Here is a 16,042-nt window from a genome sequence, read left to right as displayed (position 1 = left end):
ATTACTTCATCTCCATATCTAATTGACATTCTGTGTTTCCATGAATACTTTCCCTTATTCAAAAACCAAAACTAATATGCTAAATTATACTTAATACCTCTTTCCTTAGTTTATGCTAATTAATGATTATTGCTAAGTCTTTGTTATCTTGAAACCTTTGACACCTTGAAACATTCAGGAATTAGGGAAATAGCCTATTTATTAGTAATTATCTGTGGAAGCCTTGTAAATTTTCTTTCATTTCTCAAACAAAATTTCCTCATTTGTTAAATTTCAGACTTAGATATTATTAATTCCATTTCTGCAATTAATAAATTGCAACTTATCTCAATTTTGAAAGTCCAAATTTCTCTGTTATCTTTTACAAATGCAAATGTTTTCCTTCTATCAAGAGGCAATCAGTTAGTGAGTAATTCTATTATAGTTGTGGTCAAGTGGTCTGAAGAAAATAGGAATTCTAAGAAAGGTGTGATCTATAGGCCTGTCCATTGCTTTGGCAATTTTGGCTTCAGAGAAAATATAATCCAGTGAATTTTAGGGTATCAGTAAGGTTCACATACATTGCTCCCATACACAATTAGATTATTATTGAAATTCCTAAGAGGGGAAACCAAACATCTAGCAGGAGAGGAAAAACACACTAAAGAGAGGCGGCTATGTTGAGAGATCATAAAACCAACCCAGAAGATGGTCAAGATAAAAGTAGATGTGAATTAACATCTTAGGAAGAGTACTGTGTGTATAATGTGTATTAATTGTTTCTACCATATTCAATTTCACATTGCTGTGGGGCTAACTACATTTATCTTAAGGAGTCATATGATTTTGTTTTAGAACTACAGGCCTGCATATAACTACATGTATCTGCACATATGAATGAGAATACTTATCTATACATATCTGCATTATATGTACATGAATTATAAACACATATACCTATATATTTCATATATTTGTCAGAATTATTTTTCTTCTACAAAGCCTTTTAGACATAGTAAGTTAAAATCTGTTTTGAGCATTTAGTTTTATAGAAGAAAATTCAAGACCAATCAATAAGAATATTTCTAGTTTTATAACTTTACTTCCTGTTAAGAAATAAATATACCCAGTGATGACCAATTTCTTCCTGAGTGCTTACTATGACAGAGGCCAGCCATGTTGAAGTTAACATTCAGAATATGAACTTGCACTTGACAAGCAATTTACATAAAACAAAATCTATCCTTTAGTAATGCCTGACTATTCTCACATGGGTGCTAAAGTGAAAAAAGTATCTTTAGAGAATGACTAGAAAATTGATTCTCTAAATTTGTGCCTTTTAGACCAGCAGATAGAAGTGTGTACTGACTCCTTAGAAAAAGTGTGCTTAAAATTAGCTGGCTCTTCCCTAGTTAAGGTATGAGATCTGCTGTCTGGAGTGCTGTGATGTGGAAGTGAGCCATAATCAGGAAAAGGATATAAATGGTGCTTTGCAAGGTTATATTGATCTTCTTTTTTGTTTTTCCATTTAAGGTTTTGAAATAAAGTAATTCTTAAAGGGAAAAGTCTAGTGAACGTCACCATCGTTATCTTTATGTGATAGGGATGGTTAGATTAATAAACTAGTGTGCTTGTGTTTTGCAGCTTTGAGGCAGACAGGAGTAGACTAGTTTGCAATCAACACATGAAAAAAAGATAATATTAAATTATCCTATGAAACATATTATCTATTCTTTCACCCCATCACTCAGCAGACACTCTTTTAAAAATTTTTTAGATAATTTTTATTTGTGATTAATAGAAGGACTACGTTATATTCACCAGATAGAAGGTGCATAACTTCACAAACATTTCCTTTACTGTGCCTCCTGCATGCCAGGCTTTGTTTTAGAAGCACAAAATCAAAGCAAAACAAAGCAAAAAAATAACAAGAACTGTTCATGAACAGGTACTTAGAAGTATTTTATGGGAGTAAAGCGGCAATTAACATAGAGGGGTTTCATACTGTGCAAGATGTTTCAAAGATACCCAAATCAGCAGTATGAACTTAGCAGACAATGGAAAAGATTATCATGATTTGAATACTCAGTCCAAGTACGGTTTTAGATGAAGAAACAGGAAAAGCTTATAACAAAATAAAATAACAAAATAAACAACAAAATACATAAATAATATAAAAATAAAATAGAATGTAGCATATTCAGTGATGGTTAAAAAGTTTACTCTTCCTGAGCAGAAGGACATAGGAAAAGCAGCAGAGAACTATTTCTCAGACAGGCAGGGACCATTTACTTTCTGAAATGCTTATACCAAGAACCTACTATTTATTTTTTAGTTTTTATTTTTTGCCAGTGCTGTGGCTTGAACTCAGGGCCTGAGTACTGTCTTGGGTTTTCTCAAGGCTAGTGGTCTGCCACTTGAGTCACAGCACCACTTCTTGCTTTTTCTATGTATGTGGCACCAAGGAATAAAACCTGGATCTTTGTGCATGCTGGGCAAGCACTCTACCACTAGGCCAAATTCTGGCCCCAAGAACCTACTATTTTAACCTGAATGATTAGTGACTCTTGTATAATTTTAAAGGGAGAATGATATGAACTGACTTCACTTCCTAGTTAATCTGCCTAAAATAGAAAAGTTGATAGATTGGGTAAGGATACAATTAAGACTTATTAGAAATTCTCCCCACTGCAACTTTCTCCTTTCTACCACTGTTGCCTCCCAAAGGAAGTTGTCATAGAATCATACAACTGATAAATGACTGAATCCTTAGATTGAAAGTCTAATTATCTCATTCTGTGATGAAGAAAATGAGGTCAAACAAGTTAAATGATTTGCCCATAGGCAGAGAATTTCTGACAAAACTGGAATTTAAGATCCTGAACTATTTCTAATCCAAAATTATGGATTAAACCCCACAAGGACCTAGCCCTTCAGCTTCCAAGAAATACTTTAAATATATTATTAGCGATCACATGTCTATGTTAGTCATGCCATAAAGCAAGTGACATTCAATACAAGTTTGTGATATTGTAATTAGTTGGTGGTTTTATGATAGTTATATAATCACCAAACCTCTGTCTGAGTCCAGCTTTCAGCAGTAATGAGGGAATGGTTTCTTTCCTACCTCCTTGTAAGGTACTAATGTCACTTTCTAAGTAAAGATGTCAGTGCTCTCATAATTCCATATTAATTGAACTATTTGGTTTCTGTTGCCAGGGGGTCTGAATTTTTGAAGAACAGGTATTTGTGAGATACTATCATGAATAGGACAGGAAAAAGAATACAGTAACCCTTCTTTAGGCCTATCAAATCCACAATATGCTCATAAAACTAGAACAAATGGAATACATTAAGGCTCTGACACATGACACTGCTTAGCAGTTAATGAAACTATTTTAATATCCTCCCCACCCCACCTTGAGGCAGCTGTAGGAATATTTACATTACAGTGAAAATATAATAGCTAGTCAAACTTAAGAACACATTGCCTGATTTATAAAAAAAAGTAGTAGCTTGTTTATATAATGAAAAATTTTAGGTCCAAATACTTGCATTAGTTATTGAATGTGATGATATTCACTAGATTATTCAGGCAATTATGATATCCATTGAGAACAATGGATTTAACCAAGGAAACTGATGAGAAGGTGGCAAAAGTGTTACTTGAAACCTTACACTGTTCATCACCATATGCATTGTGCCAAAAAGAATTGTATTTCCACTACTGCACTGTTATTTCTGAAATAAAATAATTCTTAAAGAGCTCAGTTTTCTGAAATATATGTATTTGTACTATCTCAGAAATTCTAAATTTAAGAACGTTCAATTTCAGATTAAAAACTTCTCTGTATAGCTGAAATAGATATATTTAAGTGTTCTATTTGATCATAAAAAGCCCAGTTAATAAAATTTAAGGTTGCTAGCTTTGAGTTACAAGGAAGCTTGGAACTCGTCACTCCTGGTGTCCACAGAATCATTAGCATAACTTATTCTGACCACTAGAACCTGAAAATAGCTTGGGTAAGTTTTGGCCATTTCTCACAAATCAAGGGAGATTACATGCTACTCTTCTGGATTAAAACACTGATACTGTTATTAAAAGGAATTACATACTTTTAAAAAAGTTTGCCTGTCCCAGGGCTTGGACTCAGGTCCTGAGCACTTTCTAGGACTTTCTCAGGGCTAGAAACTCTGCCACTTGAGCCACAGTACCACTTCTGACTTTTTCTGTGTATGTTGTACTGAGCAATTGAACCTGGGTCATTGTGCATGATCAGCAAGCACTCTACCACCAGGCCATGTTCTGAGCCCCAAAAGGAGAAAAAAAAAACACTGAATGAATGAAACTCAAAAAGTGGTTAATATATGATCTTCTGGTCATAGGAGGTCCTTGAAATCATTTAGTGTGTGAAAAAACAGACTTGTACTTCTCTATACTTCTTGTCACCTGTATATCTGTATGTACTGGTAATTTTGTATGCCTCTTAAATGAACTTGGAAGTATAAAGATTCCTCATGACAACCCCTGGATATAAAGGAGACAGGTCTCTTCAAGAATAAAGCAGTACTATGTTGTAGAAAGCAGCTCTGACTTTCCTTGTCCCTTTTCTATTGAAGAATTCTCATAAAAAAAATAAACATGTAACTCATATCTACTGGATTTAGTTTGAAATTCTTTTTTTTTGTATTTTAAGATACTCACCTAAAATTGTAAAAATTCACCTATTCAATGCCACAAAATTGTCTTTCAAACCATAGCTACAAGGTACAGAGCTTACTTATGAAATGTCTAGTGCTTCCTTTCAGCGCAGATTACCTAATGTAAGATATTAGTTTGTTTTCCTCTTGAAGTTAACTGGCTATTTCAAAATTCCCAAATGGATTAGCTGAATACATAAATGTTTGTCAATATTTGTGAACACACCTATCAGATGGGAAGTAACGGGGAAAAGAGGAGCAAATATTTTTGACTTTGATTCTTGCTGACAAGTTGCTTTCCAATTTATACTGCCACTAGCAATGAGTGAAGATGACAATTTCATCACACCTGCTCATTATTATCCAAGCAGATAAAAACAACTCTAAAAGCATGTTCTATAAAAGGCATTATTTACCTCTTCTGAATAAATGACAAGTATCCATCAAGGCATGCTCACTGACTCAAGTCTCCCATTATTGTTCAGGTTAGAAGAAGACTTCTTTGAGAGTATGTTTGGAGAGGCAGAAATATGTTTGTCCATTTATGGACAATACTGTGAAATCTAGGGATGCTTAAAAGTTCATATTTCCTATAAGAATTTATGGAGAAAGAATAATAAATAGTAAATGTAAAATGTGAGAATAGTGAAAATAAAAATTCTCCTATCACATTTTGTGCAGGACTGTACTTTAACTTTGAAAGTTACTAGTCACTATTGTTTTTCTAGGATTGTCTTCGCAAGGTCCTGCACACTGGGAACCTTAAGCAACTGATTTTCATATGATTCTGGAAGATAAAAATCCAAGATAAAGAGTCTGCAGGAGGGCTTCACATATAGCCAGTGTTAAAGTATCTGCCTAGCATGTGGCAGCCCCGAGTTCAGTCCTCAGCAACCCTTCATGGGAAAAAGGGCTCTAAAGTCTTTGTAGATAGACTTCTTTTTGGATCTTCTTTGGTTCTCTTCTTGTGGTTCTTTGTCTTAAATCTTTCTTTCCTATTTTTTTTCTTTTTCTTCTTTTCTTTTGTGACAGTCCTGGGACTTGTACTCAGGGTCTGGGCACTCACTGCCCTTGGGCTTTCTCAAGGCTACCACTCTATCTCATGAGCCACGCACCATTTTTGAGTCTTTCTGTATATGTAGTACTGAGGACTCTAACCGAGGGCTTCATGCATGCTAGATGAGCACTCTACAACTAGGATATGCTCCTGGTCACCAAAAGACTTTCTTTTAAGGATACCAGTGAACTTGAATTAGGGTTTACACTAGAGAAATTTTAATTTAATTCATTTTTTGTTTTGTTTTATAAATTTTTATTGTATTTAATAGAAGGGTTACATTATATTCACCAGATAGAAGGTGCATTACTTCACAAACATTGATATTCTTTCTCATAACATGTTCCCCATTTCCCTTCCATCCTCCCCCCACTTATCTGATGAGTGGATCAACAAGATGTGGTATTTATACACAATGGAATTCTACGCTGCTGGCAGAAAGAACAACATCACCCCATTTGTAAGGAAATGGAAAGACTTAGAAAAAATCGTATTAAGTGAAGTAAGCCAGTCGCAAAGGAACATAGGCCCAATAGTCTCCCTCATTTGTCATAATCAGTAGAAACCTTGGGCTCTCCTAGCAGAGATTTACAATAGAACAAAAATCTAGAGACATTAGGCCAAACAGTACGACACTAAATGTAAGGACCCCCAGGATAAGGAAACAAAAGCCATATAATGAGTGACTGTTGTCCATAATGTACTGTGTTATCACTCATCTCTTTTGCCATCCTTTGGTTATCTCATATTGCTACAATTTTTCATCTTGTTATCTGATATATTTTGTATGTGCTTAATTGGTTTTTTGAAATTAGATAGGGAAGAGGGAATCAAGATAATTTAATTAATTTTTAAAGAACTTATTTCCAACTATACTTGCATTCTGATATATGAAAGGTTAGGATTTATACATATAATTTTGGGGAGTTATTCTTCACTCCCTAGCACCAATATATTAATGTATTCTCCCTATAACCCTAATGTATATGCCTGTTTTCTCCTCAATGCAGGATGTAAATACACTATGATGCTTTCCTACTTAGTTAGTAATGATCATACATTATTGTCCTCCTTTAGGACAGAACATATGTTGCACATTACACTCATTCTTGTTTCAACGTGTGTGTCCACAATATTTATCAAGCACATACAGAAAAATATCATTTGGTCTTTGAAATTCATATTATACTTTGTATATTGTTCCCTTTGCTGGAATGCAGTTTATCTAGTGATTTTGTTCATACATTAACAGGGCTGTATGCTCTTGAGATTGGGTCACACCTTGAAATGAAAACAATTCCCTTAAGATGAATTGATAAAATTTATTTTATTTTAAAGACAATCATTAAATAAGGAAATGTGGAGAGCTATTGGAAATTTTAAAGGAACATGCTGCAGAAAGCCTCTCAAGATAAGCTCTGTGGCTCACACTGTAAATTTGGCTTGTGTGACTAGTTTGGTCGACTAGAGCAAGGAAATAAATATAACCAATTATGACCACAAATGCCATAAAATGTTTCATACTTCACAAAATAAAATACATTTCATACGTCACAGAATAAATATTTTTGTAAGAAAATGTTTCTTTTATGTACACACTTGGTTTATAACTATACTTCTAATACCTCCCTAAGTCTACCTTTTACATGGTACAAAAGTACCTCTAAGTAGATACAGAGTAGTAAATTTAATAATATAAAATATTTCCTTTATGTGTACATCTGATCAATGTTACATGATCATATTGATTTCATAGAACAGTTGCTAAATTTTGGAGAAAAGCAATGTACTAAACTGACAATAAGGTGCATCAATCATGACAATGATTTATTTGGAGAGAAATAATGATTTTCCTGTTGTAAAGTCATTGATAACATAGATCTGTTTTTATAATAATATAGAACCTATGGTCAAGACAGCAGCATTTGAGTGTCCTGTCAAATTGCCAAGTTTACTTGATTGTTTCCAACTTTGCTCTGTTGACCTCTCTTTATTATATTTATTATTATTATTATTATTATTATTATTATTATTATTTTGCCAGTCCTAGGCTTGAGCTCAGGGCCTGAGCACTATCCTTGGACTTTCTCAAGACTAGAGCTCTACCAAATGAGACTCAGCACCATTTCCAGCTTTTTTCTCTGCATGTGGGCTGGAACCCAGGTCTTCTTGTGAGCTAGGCAAGCACTCTACCACTAGTCCAAACTCCCAGCCCTGAGACCTCTCTTTAAATGACAATAACAACAACAAAAATCTTACCTTGATTTCTTGCATTGCTGTACCTGAACCTCTTCCCCTGTTAAGGTTAGGAGTCACATTGAATTACCTCTCACACTAATGGCATCATTTTAACTTAATTACCTTTTTAAAGACATTATCTCCACATACCCTGTAATGTCCTTTTCTTCCCTTTTTCCCAAATACACTGCTTTCAGCTACACAAATTTATCTGTAATTAATGAACTGTTTTAATGAATTAATTCCCTCTCTAAGATACTTGGGCTTTGCAGGAAAGATCCTCAGAGGCAATTGACAAATTGCAACATGGTATATTTTTTAGGTTGTAAATCCCACTAAATCAATATTTAGAAAAACATTTATATTTCACAGGTTAAGTGCTCTGAGCATTATGATAGTACTTAGACATTCTCAAATGAGCACAATGGGAAAAGTATAAAATTATGCTGGAGTTTCCATTAAATAGTAACAATTACTTTAGTGAAGGCTTAGTTTTATTTCAAGTTTTGTCCATACCAGATCTGTATAAATACCAATAGGACTGTCTATGAGTTTTGTTAGTTGCCTTAGTTCAGTTTATATTTTGGCTCAGATGTAAAACAGATTGAATCATTTTATTTTCTGTGAAATACTTTGGTTTATTTATTGCTTTAGGAGTTTCATAACTAAAATTTGGACTACTGGTAAGCAAAAAAATATGTTACTTAAGCAAATAGTTTAGTATCCATCTTTTAATTTAGTAGGGGTGTGTGTGTGTGTGTGTGTGTGTGTGTGTGTGTGTGTGTGTGTGTGTGTCTTGATTATTGAACTATGGATACTTTCTCTGAGCTTTATTTGCCCAGGGCTAGTGCTCAACCACTTGAATCCCAGTTCCACTTCTGGCTTTTCTAGTAGTTTATTGGAGGTAATAGTCTCATGGACTTTCCTGGCCTGGATGCCTTTGAACTTTATCCTCAGATCTCAGCCATCTGAGTAGCTAGAATTTCAGGTAGAAACCATCTGTGCCCAGTTTAATTTCATGCTTTAAATTTGCATACATATACTGGGCAGAGGGGCTCACACAATGTAATCCTAGCTACTCAGAAGGCTGAGATCTAAGGATCATGGTTCAAAGCCAGCCTGGGCACTAAAAAGTCCGTTGAGTCTCTTATCTCCAATTAACCACCAAAAACCAGAAACTGCACTGTGGCTCAAGATGTAGGGCGGTAGCCTTGAGCTGAAGAGCTCAGGGACAGTGTCCAGGCCCAGAGTTCAAACCCCATGTCCAAAACTAAAATCACATACATATATATTCACCTAATTCAATGAAACATTTCTGATCTTGTACTTTAGAACAAAGTAGCAGTGATATCAGTACCTATGATGGGCATAGTAATAGTATCTGAAAATTTGCTTTTAATATGTTATTACAATAAGGTACTAGGTAGTTAATGTTTAAATGAATTACTATTAGTGAATGTATCCTCTATCAAGATTCTTTTTTTAAATTTTTTATTGTAATTAATAAAAGGGTTACATGATATTTGCCAGATAGAAGGTGCATTAATTCACATACATTGATACCATTTCACATGTCTTGGTACCCATTACCCTCCCCCCCACCCCCACCCGTCTTGATTTTCCCCCTTTCCCTATCAAATTTCAAATAACCAAATACAAATAAATTCAATATATCAGATAACAAAGTGAGATACTGTAACAATATGAGATACCCAAGGGACAGCAAAGGAGATGAGAAACAACATAGTACATTAAGGGCAACAATCATTTGTTATATGGCTTTTGTTTCTACATCCTGGAGGTCCTTTCAATCAGCTTCATACTATATGGCCTTATGTATCAAGATTTTGCTCTATTGCAGATCTCTGCTAGTAGAGCCCAAGGTTTCTACTGATTATGACAAATGAGGGAAACCATTGAGCCTAAGTTCCTTTGAGTCTGGCTTACTTCACTTAATGTGATCTTTTCTAAGTCTTTCCATTTCCTATCAAATGTGGCGATGTCATTCTTTCTGACAGCAGCATAGAATTCCATTGTGTACAAATACCACAACTTGTTGATCCACTCATCAACTGAGGGACATCTAGGTTGGTTCCATATCTTTGCTATGGTGAATAGTGCTGCAATGAACATTGTTGTGCTAGTGGATTTAGTATGCCCTTATTTCTGGATGGTTGAGTAAATGCCAAGTAGTGGAATTGCTGGGTCATAGGGGAGTTCTATGTTTAGCCTTTTGAGGCACTGCCACACTGCTTTCCATAGTGGTTGAACGAGTTTGCACTCCCACCAACAGTGTAGTAGTGATCTCTCCTGGCCACATCCCCTCCAGCATCTGTTATTATTCGTTTTCCTGATCCTGGCCATTCTAACTGGAGTGAGGTGGAATCTTAGAGTTGTTTTAATTTGCATTTCTTTTATGACCAGAAATGTTGAGCATTTCTTCATGTGTCTATAGGCCATTTTTGTTTCTTCTTCAGAGAAGACTCTCTTTAAGTCTTTGGCCCATTTTTTTTTTTTTTTTTTTTTGCCAGTCCTGGGCTTGAGCTCAGGGCCTGAGCACTGTCCTTGGACTTTCTCAAGGCTGGAGCTCTACCACTTGAGCCTCAGCACCACTTCCGGCTTTTTTGTATGTATGTGGTGCTGAGGAATTGAACCCGGGTCTTCATGCATGCTAGGCAAGCACTTTAACCACTAGGCCAAACTCCCGGCCCTTTGGCCCATTTTTTAATGGGATGGTTGTTACTTTGGAGATTAGTTTTGGAGTGATTCAATTTTTTGAGTTGTTGATATATTTTAGATATGAGGCCTTTGTCCGTTGTTTGGTTGGTGAAGATCTTCTCCCACTCTGTAGGCTTCCTAATTAATTTACTAGCTATGTCCTTTGCCATACAAAAGCTCCGCAGTTTAATGCAGTACCACTTATCCACCCTTTCTCTGTCTATCAAGATTCTTGCCCAATGTTAATCTCTACATTCTTGAAAGATCTACTGTAAGCAAATAATAATCATCACAACTTTGGAAAATTCATAAAATCCTGATAGTCATTCAATTCCTACTGAATCAGATGAGATTTCCAACTGCAGCGTACAAGTAATAACCTGGGATGGATGTATTTGTTCGTAGCTGTCCTTCATATTGTATGATGCTTCACAGGGTCCCTAAAACCTGTTCACTGGATGCTAACAATATTTCTTTCACCTCCATTTATGCAACCCAAAAATGTCTCCAGAGATTGCTACAGTGTAGAGCACCTCAGGAATCAGAAAGCTCCCATGAGAGTCAAAGAGTGACAAAGAAATGTTGTGGATAGTTCAGCTCAGTCTCACTAACTTAACTTTGGAAAATATAGTGTAGCAGCTATTTAACAGTGGCCCATGCCTGTAATCCTAGCTACAAAGGAGGCTGAGAATGACTGTGATTTAAAGCTAACATGGGCAGAAAGTCCAATGATACATCATACAGCTGAAAGTAGAGAGGAGCTAAAGTGGCAGAGCATTAGCCTTGAACACAAAAGCTCCCAGGCCTTGAGTTCAAGTCACAGATCTGGCAAACACACATACACCTACACACACACACACACACACACACACACACACACACACACACATCATTCTTTTTATATTTGCATTTAGAACATTTTTTTTTGCTGAGGTTCTTGTTTGTTTTTTTCCTTTTATACATTTTTGTTAATTTCTATTATTTTAATCATTGCCTGTGGCTCAAGGATTTAGGAAGTATCCTTGAGCTGAAGAGCTCAGGGACAATGCCCAGTCCAGAGTTCAAGCCCACAGTGGACCTCTCAGCCCAAAGTAGTTTCTAAGATAAAAATTATTCCCTTCTTTTTTATATTCTATACAATGATATTGTACATTTGAAAAGATCTGTAAAAAAATATGTTACTTTAGTAAGTCAAACTCAGAGAAATAAAGGATGAATGTTTTCCCTTATAGGTGGAAGCTAGAATTTTCTTAGAAATATATAAGTAACACATTTGGTCATATGTAAGGTTCTATAAATGTATTAACTGAAATCTGGTAGATTGGGGGGAAATCAAATAATGTAATTCCTTAGAAAGGCAAAGTCACAGTCCAGCAAAATAAACACCAAGAGAAGGTATGTGAAGAGTGTGTGGTAAGTGGTAAGAGGAGGGAAGTAGATGAGGAGGAGAAGAGGGGGACCATCAAGACAGGCAAGTGGAGAGTGAAGGGAAGGAGAGCAAAAACATGAGACGGGGTATCGTTTCAAGAAGTAATACACCCACTACCTGACGAATGTAACTGTCACCCCTCTATATATTATCCCAACAATAGAATTAAAAAAAAAGAATTCAGTGTAAATTGGGAAAAGCCAAGGAAGGGGTAGGCTGGAAAGGATGGGTGAGAATGTTGCAAAGCTGATATTAATCACAATGCATTAAACTCATAAACTGCTTTGTTAATGTACAACTACCAAAAGATAATGCAATTAAAAAGAAAGAAAAAATACAGTTACATCTAAATACTATTTTACAAGCTTCCTTCCAAGAAAACATAAATATAGAAATTACTATCATATCTCTTGCAGCATTCATAAATTTATCATTGATATTTGCATTTCCCAATTCTGTTTCACATGATTATAAATGGTAAGAGGAAACACAGACTAAGATTTTCACATGGACAGATAAACAACAGAATAGACATATTAGTTATGAATTAGGCACATCAAGAAATCCAAATTAGCCAGACACTAGTTACTCACACCTGTAATCCTAGCTACTCAAGAGGCTAATATCAGAGCATCACAGTTCAAGGCCAGCCTGGGAAGAAAACATCTGGGAGACTCTTATTTACAGTGAAGCACCAGAAAACCTGAAGTGGACCTGTAGCTCAAAGTGATAGAGAGCTAGCCTTAGGTGAAAGAGCTCATTACAGTGCCCAGGCCCTACATTGACTGAGGACAATCACCACCACTAATCACAACCACAACAACAACAAAATCTAAACTGTTTCAAAATTTGCAGAACTATGTTTACTTGTCAATTCCTTATACTTTTTAGTAGCCAACATTTTTTATCTATCTAATGTATCCAAGAAAAATATTCTAAGTTATGTATTAACCCATTTAATATTTACAATGACCTGAGCCTGAGATGTTTATGCAAATGGTGTAAAATATTGAATGCCTGGTATCGCAATCTACCATGTTCCACATCCAGGAAGAGCACAATTGTTTTGAGCATGAATTAAAACAATTGGTGTGGGGCCTAGAAGTTGGTAGCATGCATGCTTGCCTAGCATTCATGAAGACCCAGGGTAGATTCCTCGGTACCACACAAATAGAAAAAGCAGAAGTGGTGCTGTGGCTCAATTGGTAGAGCACTGGCCTTAAGAAAATCCCAAGGACAGTGCTCAGGCCTGAGTTCAAGGCCTGGGACTGACAAAATGGTTTACAAATGTGTACAAACGGTGTACAAATATATTCTACATATTATTATTTCTATCATATATATTTTATTTATCATTCCAAGTAAAACTTTTATTTTGCCCTTCCAACAGAGATTACAGAGAAAGTAGAATTCTTTGAGTTGCTTTTCTACATCTGAGTGTTTTTGCTAGATAGAATGACAAAAAAAGAAAGAAAAAATAAAAAGCAGAGCCAAGTGAATGTTTTTGTCATTCTACATTTAATTGGAGTTCTTGTAATTAGTATTATTACATTTGCATATTGAGTTCTCAGATTTAGATTGGAGCTTTTATGGAGTTAGTTCTCTGAACATATTTGGAAATTAGGAATCTAATAGAATGATAAGATGAAGATGATGAAAATACTGAGCTGTGGTTCAGTAATACATGAATCTGTTTCATCTTTTGATTTCTAAAGTACCTGAGTTCATTTGAACATATTTAAATCTATTATACAAGCATTCATTTTATATTTATTGCCTGAAAGTTTGAAACATTATTACTGTGAAAATGGTTGTTAGATCTAATTGGTATTCCATTGCCACTTTTTAATGAGCAAATATTATTAAGCTTTTATTAAATAATATCTTTTTACCCATTTCTTTATTTTCCTGTTTGGAAAGTAATAACTTAGAAAAAAATTTCAATGTGATAAGTATAAGTTTTTCATAATATCAGCATTTGTACATAAATAACTGAATCTGTTTCAGTGATTATGTCTGGAGGAAAAAGTTTGCTTTAAGACATATTGTTTATTTTAAGAATATTGCTCCTTTGGGGCCTCAATTCAGTAATGTTACAGAATATTTATATTCTGTCCATTCTGTTTTAATAAATTTTAGTAAAACAGACAAAATTAAAGCATACTTTTGAAGTTAATAGGCAGAATGTAGAAAGATTGATAATTATGGTTTAAACCATGTTTTAGTTTTAGTGCATTAATCATTCTCAACCTATTAATAATACTATATTTTTTATATTAGGTTCCTGCCCTGAGACCATAGCAGAATGTGCCTTGGACAAAGGTATGTACACTTAAAATATGCCTCACATTTTCTGTTTTGATAAAGTATAAAGTGTTATGATAATAATTACACTAATATAGCATGCTTAGGATCATGGAAATGTGTCCCATGTTCAAAAACAGCTATTTACTCATAGATATGGAAATATATATTAATGAAAATATTTGAGAATCAGAAATAAATTATTTCATACAAATTCCTACCAGCATACAGAAAATCTTAATCTCTTAATGTCCTCTCCAGTAAACAATATCCTTACACAAATGTTGGTGCAAATTGTTTAATATATCTTAAATGACTGAGATATAATTATTGGAGGCTATGTATGAGCTAATTTATGATGCAAGCACTAATTAAAATATTTACCTGGAGGGAAAATTAGTTTAGAATTACACAGGAATTTGGGAAAATGGAAACAATAAAAAAGTAAACAAATAAATAGCTCATTAAAAGTATAAAATGCATTTTCTCAAATGCTTTTTATATTTAGAGGGAAAATATTACAAGGAAAATAACAACATGTTTTTTGAGTGGAAGAGGAAAGTAGGCCTCAACATAACTACAAAGAAATGAAATAAGTGAACCTTGAGAGAAATATTAAATTAAAATTTATAGGATGAATAACAGAAGCATGATACCTATAAGTAAATGGGGAGAAAACAAAGATTCTTGAATATAGGAGAAGGGGCAGGAAATCACAATTAGTAGTAGTTAATTGCTAGTTCTTTTCTATGGAAGAAGTACAAAGAGAACAATTGCTTAAAGTAGAATGTGAAAGCTTCAAAATAAGGTAGTAAGAGAAAAGTTCATTTTTTTCTGTAGTTAGATATCAAGATTCACACTGATTATAGATTCTCTAAAGGGATTCTGGATCATCTGATTCATTCAGGGTCCTTCCAATTCTCTACAGGATTTGGTAAGATAGTACTTTTTATTTTTCTCTGTTAAAGTAATTATTTATTGGCTTGTGGTTTTGAGAATAATGAATATGTGTGTGAGCATTTATGTGTACTATCATTCATAATAACTGACACTTGATCTATGTTATGCAAACATAGAATTTTTGAAAATATAATCATATGCAAATTTCTATAATTTAGTTTTACACAAACCGTGATAAATATGTTCTACCACGTTATTCTTACATGAAAAAAATGAAGCAGTTTATTATATGGACATGTGAGTAATTTTCTGAATTTAAGATGAAAGCCTGCTTCCAGATATTTTCTTGACCCTATTATTTGTGTGTGTGTATATTTTTTTGCCAATCCTGGCACTTGAACTCAGGGTTTAAGTGCTGTCCTTGGGCTTTCTCAAGGTTAGATACTATTTGAGCCACAGCACCATTTCCAGCTTTTTCTCTGTAGGTAGTACCGAGAAATTGAACTAGATTTTCATGCATGCCAGGCAAGCATTCTGCCACTAGGCCACACTCCCAGCCCTTTTTTGGTATAATTTTTAAGTCACTTTTAGTCCATACTCAGAGACTTCTATGACTTTAGAATATCCAAAGAAAATATGCTAGCCCATCTATCTGGCAAATATTATGTAACCCTTCTATTAATTACAATAAAAATATATGAAAGAAAAGAAAATAG

The 16,042-nt window shown here is 34.5% G+C and overlaps 1 long non-coding RNA gene across 2 annotated transcripts in view; it reads left to right on the top strand.

Annotated features, from left to right (window-relative positions):
• The window catches only part of LOC150065397 (uncharacterized), a 763,905-nt gene extending 749,453 nt beyond the window's left edge, over positions 1-14,452 (top strand). For both annotated transcript variants that reach the window (XR_016534764.1, XR_016534763.1), the window contains one exon: positions 14,403-14,452. This is a non-coding gene — a long non-coding RNA (uncharacterized LOC150065397). The remainder of the gene's footprint in view (positions 1-14,402) is intronic.
• Positions 14,453-16,042: the final 1,590 nt, after the last annotated feature.

Source organism: Megascapheus bottae, chromosome 3 (genome assembly GCF_031878675.1).
Source record: "Megascapheus bottae isolate mThoBot1 chromosome 3, mThoBot2.hap1, whole genome shotgun sequence".
Lineage (NCBI taxonomy): Eukaryota > Metazoa > Chordata > Mammalia > Rodentia > Geomyidae > Megascapheus > Megascapheus bottae.
The sequence above is the reverse complement of the archived record's forward strand: the minus strand, read 5'-3'. Positions and strand labels throughout refer to the sequence as shown.